The sequence below is a fragment of the Tursiops truncatus genome, chromosome 6, assembly GCF_011762595.2.
Source record: "Tursiops truncatus isolate mTurTru1 chromosome 6, mTurTru1.mat.Y, whole genome shotgun sequence".
Taxonomy (NCBI): Eukaryota; Metazoa; Chordata; class Mammalia; order Artiodactyla; family Delphinidae; genus Tursiops; species Tursiops truncatus.
The window spans coordinates 111,667,858-111,676,100 of NC_047039.1; positions in this window are offsets into that span (position 1 = coordinate 111,667,858).

Here is an 8,243-nt window from a genome sequence, read left to right on the forward strand (position 1 = left end):
AACAGAACATCCTGAGGTTCTTAAAACACATGCCTGCAAGTCAGGAGTGCTCAGTTCTGTAAGTCCTGGTCCTGTCTAGGACCAAGTAAAACTAATCCATATTACACACTGGTAAGTAAATGCTTGAAGAGCAAAGGGCCTTTTAATTCAGCCAAGGGGGAAAACTAGAACATTTAAAAAATAACTCAAAAGGCAAGAAGAAAAATAAACATAGAATAGGCTGGGAAAATGAAAAGCAAACAGTAGGATAAGGGACTTACACTGAAATAGAGCAGTAATTATATTAAATGCAAATAAATATCCAATTAAAGCAAAGATTATCAGACGGATTTTTTTTTAAATTTTATTGGGTTATAGTTGATTTACAATGTTGTATTAGTTTCAGGTGTACAGCAAAGTGATTCAGTTATACATGTACTGTATTCATTCTTTTTCAGATTCTTTTCTCAAAGGTTATCAGAATATTGAATAGAGTTCCCTGTGCTATATGGTAGGTCCTTGTTGGTTATCCATCTTATATGTAGTGGTGTGTGTTAATCCCAAGCTCCTGATTTATCCCTTCCCTGCCCCACGTTTCCCCTTTGGTAACCACAAGTTTGTTTTTCAATATCTGTCAGACTGATCATTTTTTTATGTTAAAAGTGATAAATATAAAATATAAGGATACAGAAAGTTTTAAAGAATGGAAGAGTATACCATGCAAGCACTAATCAAAAAGTAGTTGACATTCCATTGGATTGGAAGAATCAATATTGTCAAAATGACTGTACTACCCAAGCCAATCTACAGATTCGGTGCAATCCCTATCAAATTACCAATGGCATTTTTCACAGAACTGGAACAAAAAAAAAAATTTAACTTGCATGGAAACGCAAAAGACTCCGAATAGCCAAAGCAACCTTGAGAAAGAAAAACAGCTGGAGGAACCAGGCTCCCTGACTTAAGACTATACTACAAAGCCACAGTAATCAAAAAAGTATGGTAATGACACAAAAACAAATATAGATCAGTGGAACAGGATAGAAAACCCAGAAATAAACCCACACACCTATGGTCAATAATCTATGACAAAGGAGGCAAGAATATGTAATGGAGAAAAGACAGTCTTTTCAATAAGTGGTGCTGGGAAAACTGGACAGCTACATGTAAAAGAATGAAATTAGAACATTCTCTGAAACCACACACAAAAATAAGCTCAAAATGATTAAAGACCTAAATGTAAGACCAGATACTATAAGACTCCTAGAGGAAAACATAGGCAGAACACTCTGACATAAATCGCAGCAGTATCCTTTTGGATCTGTCTCCGAGAGTAATGGAAATAAAAACAAAAATAAATGGGGCCTAATTAAACTTAAAACCTTTTGCACAGCAAAGGAAACCATAAACAAAACAAAAAAACAACCTACAGAATGGGAGAAAATATTTCCAATGATGCAACCGACAAGGGATTAATCTCCAAAATATACAAATGGTTCATACAGCTCAATATCAAAAAAACAAAAAATAGGCCAAAGATCTAAATAGACATTTCTCCAAAGAAGACATACAGATGCCCAAAGGCCATGTGAAAAGATGCTCAATATCGCTATTAGAAAATGCAAATCAAAACTACAATGATTAGTATCTATCACCTCACACCGATCAGAATGGCCATCATCAAAAAGTCTACAAATAATAAATGCTGAAGAGGGTGTGGAGAAAAGGGAACCTTCCTACACTATTGGTGGGAATGTAAATTGGTGCAGGCTCTATGGAGAACAATATGGAGATTCTTTTAAAGACTAAACACAGAGCTACCATATGATCCAACAGTCCCACTCCTGGGCATGTACCTGGAGAAAACCATAATTTGAAAAGATACATGCACCCCAATGTTCATTGCAGCACTGTTTACAATAACCAAGACATGGAAGCAACCTAAATGTCCATCAACAAATGAATGGGTAAAGAAGATGTGGTATATATATACAATGGAATACTACTCAGCCATAAAAAAGAATGAAATAATGCCATTTGCAGCAACATGAATGGACCTAGAGATTATCCTACTAAGTGAAGTAAGTTAAACAAATATATCGCTTATATGTGCAATCTAAAAAAAAAAGCACAAATGAACTTATATACAAAACAGAAATAGACCCATAGACATAGGAAACAAATTTATGGTTACTAAAGGGGAAATGGGGAGGGATAAATTTGGAGTTTAGAATTAACATATACACACTACTATACATAAAACAGATAACCAACAAGGACCTACCAGACAGCACAGGGAAATATACTCAATATTTTGTAATAACCTATAAGGGAAAAGAATCTGAAAAAAATAGATAAATATGTATGTATAACTGAATCACTTTGCTGTACACCTGAAACTAATACAACATTGTAAATCAACTATACTTCAATTAAAAAGAAAAAAGCAGTTGCTACTCCATTTATGTCCCTAGCCTTCATGCTGTCATTGTCATATATTTTCTTTCCTTTTACATACATTATAAGCCCAACATATTTTGTTTTAAACAGTCACTTGTCTTAGCTCAGGCAGCCATAACAAAATACCACAGATTGAGTGGCTTGAACAACAGAAATTTATTTTTCATAGTTCTAGAGGCTGGGAAGCCCAAGATCAAGGTGCCAGCAAGGCCTCATTTTGAGACCTCTTCTCGTGGCTTGTAGGTGGCCACCATCTCACACACAGTTCACATGACCTCTCCCTTATGGATGAGCAGGGAGAGAGAGCAAGATCCCTGGGGTCTCTTCTGATAAGGGCACTAATCTCTTGAGGGCCCCACCTTCATGGCCGCATCTAATCTTATTCGCCTTCCGAACGCCCCATCTTCAAATACCATCACACTGGGGGTTAGGGCTTCAACACAGGAATTTTGAGGGACACAAGCCTTCAGTTCATAGCATTGGTGTTCCTGTTCCTTCCTGCAGATCCACGTTCCCATTTGGTTTCATTCTAATGATGCTAAGACTTGCCTTAGCATTTACGATAGTACAACTCTGCTGGGGACAAAGGTTCTTAGCGTTTGTTTATCTAATAAATGTATTTAACTATTTTTTAGAAAATGGTTTATATGCATTGATTCATTTTTATTTTTTCTGCTCTTATCTCTGGAGAATATTTTCACAGGATATAGTAGAAATTATATATACATATTCTGCCCCCTCCCCCCCACCCCAGCACATTAAAAATCTAGTTCCATTGATTTCTGGTCTCCGTTGTTTTATTTTCCCTCATGTGTACTGTCTTGTTTTTCCTCTGGCTGCTTTTAAGATTAGTATTTATCCTCTCATCCTCTTCGCTTTCCTGAGTTTATCAGCCACTGCAGTAACCATTCTCCAGCAATCTGCGGACTGACAGCTTAGCCTCCTGCCTTGAGATCTGTATCTCTGCCCGAGGCCTTCCTCCAGCACAAGGTGGCTGCCTCGGCCATGACCCACAGGTGTGGGGAAGCTAACACCCCAGAGCCCACCCTCAGTGGAGCCACAGGGAACTGGGGGTCAGCGTCGCAGTTCTCCGACCAGCGTTCTACAGTTTCCCAGGCCTCCCTCGTGTGACTGAGCCAGTTTCCCATAACAGTAACCTGCTGTTAACCCACCACTTAAGGCTGCCCCCTTCTCTGCCTCACTTTCCTCACTTCTTCACCTGTGCTTCTTTGGATCACCTCCTAAATAAACTACTTGCACCAAGGTCCTTAAATCATGGTCTGCTTTGCTGGGAGACTTAAAGGCGAATTGGTACTTTTTCCTAAAAGTAGCCCAGGAAGCAACCCCTCAAGATGGGATCCTGGAATCAGTTCACATGCCAACTGTAGCTGACTGTAGCAATGGGCACCTCAGTGCTGCTGGAACGTCCTGGGAGCTCAAAGGGCCCTGAATGCAAAGCCAAGAAGATCTGGACTAAAATGAAGTTCCCAATCAGGACGCTGAGATCTGGGATGGGGTCTTGAAGATACTGAATCCCCACATTCCCTGGAATCCCGTCGGCCAGCAGATTCATTCTCGCCCACTTGATAAAGGAGAGTAGCTCTGATTGCCTGGGGACCAGCCAAGACCTGGAGCCTCACGGGATGATATCTTCCCTCTTCAAGACCCACCCTCACTCCCTGCATTCCCTCCAGGTCAATGACTAGGGTGACTTTCAGCCTCACCCACGTGGGGAGGACACTGCGTACTCACCAAGGAGCTACAGGGCCTGTGGGCAGGAACCAGGGCGTTTGGGGCCAGGAGGGAGAACAGAGGCTGGAGAGGGGAGCTCATTGGTGGGGAAAACTCTGTATGGCTCAGACGAGGACCCCTGGAAACAGTCCTGTGTGGTGATGGACGGCTCATCGAAGCTTGGACCCTGAAGCCGCCCTCAGGGGACTGAGGACGAGACCTGCAGCGTGAGGATGAGAGGGGTGCATGAGACAGGCTGTGTGAGGCCAGAGAGCCCCCCAGCCGACTACATTTCCCAGGAGAGACCAGGGGCGCCCTCTGGCTAAAGCCGAGGTGTGGGCACTGAGTCAGTGAGAAGCCTGGTGGCGGCTGCCCCTAGGCCAGGTTGACAGTGAGAGCTGCTGCGCAGGAATCGGCCTTCCTAGGGTCAGCGATACTGGGATCCCGTCCCCTAGTGGTTGCCCTGGGCTGGTAAAGAACAGGAAATGGAATGACCACCACGGGCCGGCTAGAGCGGCCATCAGAGCCTTGATGTGCAGGACCCTGTACCAGGCGGTTCCTATGGGTGAGAGACGGGCGGACAGTAAGGGTGTTGTTGGATTTTAACCAAAACTGGGCTTGAAAACCCAAGCTGTGGTCATTTCCCCAAAGCTGGAGTTCATATTTGGGAGAACTTAACGTCACGTCACAGAGGACAGCTAAAAGGTGTGACTAATCAATACTAGATACTCGGTAGCGGGCAGCCGTAGGAGGTACTGATGAAAAATTATGAACAACAGAATGTCAGAGCAAGTCTAACCAAGGATTAGAAAAGAACAGAGTGTCAGCATGAGCCCGATCAAAGATTATGAAAAACAGTCCGTCAAAGTAAGCTCAGTGAGACCACTGACACAAACACCTGCTGTTTACTGAAACTAGGATGATGGGCAACTACTGCAGCTCTAGTTCCATAAATAGAGTTAAACACTACAACTTAGTACCCACTTGCTGGTTACCTACATGCATTCGGGCATTTTGATGGTCAATAACCAAATCAGCTAGTTATATGTTTATAAACCGGTATCTTCTGCAATGAGAAGCCCGCGCACCACAACGAAGAGTGGCCCCCGCTCACCACAACTAGAGAAAGCCCGCACACAGCAACAAAGACCCAACGCAGCCAAAAATAAATAAATAATAATTTAAAAAAATAAATAAATTGGTGTCTTCCCTTGAGTCTTAATTTCTTCCCTTCTCCCCTGACACTCGTCGGCTCCTCACAGTGTAATCCGAAGACATTTGACTTTGATTCCACAAAACTTAGCGCTGGTCTGTGACACACATGGCAGCATCCTAACGACTTGGTAAACAGGAAGTGGCAACTCTTGGTATGTGGGCATCTCTGTGCCTAGAGGGAGCTGAGCATCCTGCCTGCGGGTCCTGCCACATGAGGGAAGTTGTGCGGGTCCAGTGGGCTGGGGCGTGACGTTCCCTTCGAGGTAAAGAGGAAGTCGCTGCGCCTTCACCTCCTCCCACCGAGAGACAAAGGTGCCTGCTGGGCCTCCTAGGACTGGCAGACGGCTCTGGCTCATTTACTGAGAAATTCAGGACGCTGCGGAGCGGGGTCCACGGCAGGTCCAGGCTGCGGTGCGAGCTGCCCTGTCACTTGGCCAGGTGACCTGGAATAGCCAGTCGGACTAGACATACGTGTGTAGATCATGGAGCCACGTGGAGTTTCCAAAAAGCCCTGACGAGCTGCAGCACAGACGCCAGGGTCCTGAGCAGGGCCGCGCCTCCACCACAGTCTGCGGGGCTCTGGGGAAGACTGAGTGCCTGACCTGTGGGACATCCAGTGACCACGTGACCAGAGCCATGCATCACACGCGGGGTACGATCAGATCCAGGACGAGACAGCCACTATCAACAAGAGCCATCCTACGATACCGTGTGCCCAGGAGCTAGAATTGATGAGTTGGGACCCCAAGCAGTGGCAGGATTTGTCCCCCCACCATCATTCCCTGTGGTCCATTTGAAGAATTTTTGCTTCCCATCACCACAGGTCAGGCTTGGTGGAATTAGAGGTTCTGCATCCCTAGGATGTGGAATGCTTCCACCAAGGGACACAGTAAGTGTCCCACTGAACTGAAACTGTAATCACTGCCTGGTAATTGGGGGCCCCTCACACTGGTAGACCAGCAGGCAAAGGAGTAAATTATTACGCTCGTGGGGCTAAGTGACCCTGATCTCACAGGAAGCTGGGGTTTCTGACATAATGCATAGTACAAGTGGGCAATAATACATACCAGTTTTGGCCTTGTGGAAAGAATAGATACATATAGATGTATAACGAAATCATTTTGCTGTATACCTGAAACTATCACAACATTGTTAATCAACTATACTCCAATATAAAATAAGAAGTTTTAAAAAATTCAACAATAATGATTTTTTAAGATGACCGACTTTTAGCAATCTTGGAATAGGAGCAATTAACTTCCTAATTTAATAAAGTATATCTCAAAAAACCCTGATAACAAATCTTATACTTAATGGTAAAATATTGAAAACTTCTCTACTGAGATCAGGAATGATAAAAAGGTGACTTGCTATTAGCACTTCTATTCAACATTGTACTAAAGGTCTCACACCCCTGCAAGGCAAGAAAGAGAAAGGTCTAAAGACTGGAAAGAATAGAAATCATATTCTCAATCAACATGATTAGGTATGAAAAACGTATAAAAGAATCCACTGATAACTTATCAGAGTTAAGTGAGATCAGCAAGGTTTCTGGTCAGAGTGAATCCTCAAAAAGAAACTGTAGAAATATGTACGGCAGCTTTGTTGCCAGGAAACAACTCAAATGCCCATCAATAGGTAAATGTATAAGCAAAATTTAGACCATCCACACAAAGGGATATTACTCAGCAATAAAAAGGAACAGATCAGTGATACACACGTGCCACTTACTGAATGTTTAACGCTCAGCTCCAGACTCACCCTTCAGCGCCTGCTCTGCTATAATGGGCAGGACTCCCTCAGCACTTCTTTGCACGGTGCTAAGCTTTGTCAATAGAGGGCACTGGAGGGACTCTGCAGAAGGAAAGGGCTTCCCGGACCTGGTGGCCTTCGTCCCTCCTTCCCTCCTTTCTTGCCCTACTTCTCCTCTTACTCTGCAGCTATGATCACAGCTGTAGAGGATGGGCCATTGGTGTTCTGCCCCAGGCTTTGCTAAGTGTCTCCAACCCTGAGGGCAGCTGGCCTGTGGGTCCCAGCTTTGATCAGCCTGATGGGGCAACCAACTCGTCCCAGTTTGCCCAAGACTGGCCTGGTTTTAAAACTGAAAGCCCCGCAGTTCTTTCAGTCCCATGGAAACTGGGACAGGGATTCACCCTATAAACCATGCTCCCCAGACATGATTAAATAGCTTTTGAAAGGAAAGGAGAAGCACAGAAGTCCTAGGTCCTCTCTCTGCAGTTAAAGGGAAGGAGCCTGTCCTTGCCGGGACACCACCACGGCTAATGCCATACTTGGCTGTACTTCCATTTTCAGGTTCTTTCTCTCTCTTTCCCTACTTTCTCCTTAAAACAAGCAAAGGAAGATCACAGAAGCTTTGACAATGTCACGGGAACTGCCCTCCAGCTGACTGTTTGACGAGAGACCATACCATCTGCCACCCGGGGCCCCTGCTCAGGATTCTCACGGGGGACACGTACCAGTGTCGGAAGAGTGGGGTGATCTTTCAAGACAGGTGCCCCCAAGAGTCTCCCAGGACACCCAGGGGAGGCCAGGTGTCAGGGGTGACTCCATCCAGCCCCAGGTCTGAGTCCCCAATTCTCTGATTCTCTCAGCTCTGCCCTTCTTTGCATTTCAGCTTCAGACTCAGGCTGGTAGCAGGACATGTGTGCCTGATGACGCGAAACTGTTCTCAGAGTGTGCCCACGCCCGGCCGCGCCCAAGAAGGCAAGCATGTGTCGGGCAGCAGGAGGGAGGCTCTTAGAACCTCCAGGCTGCACGAGCTCCTCAGGTGATACTAACCCACTTGTTAACTCACCTGCAGCCTCTCATTGCTGCCGGTCCACACGCACCACAGCTTT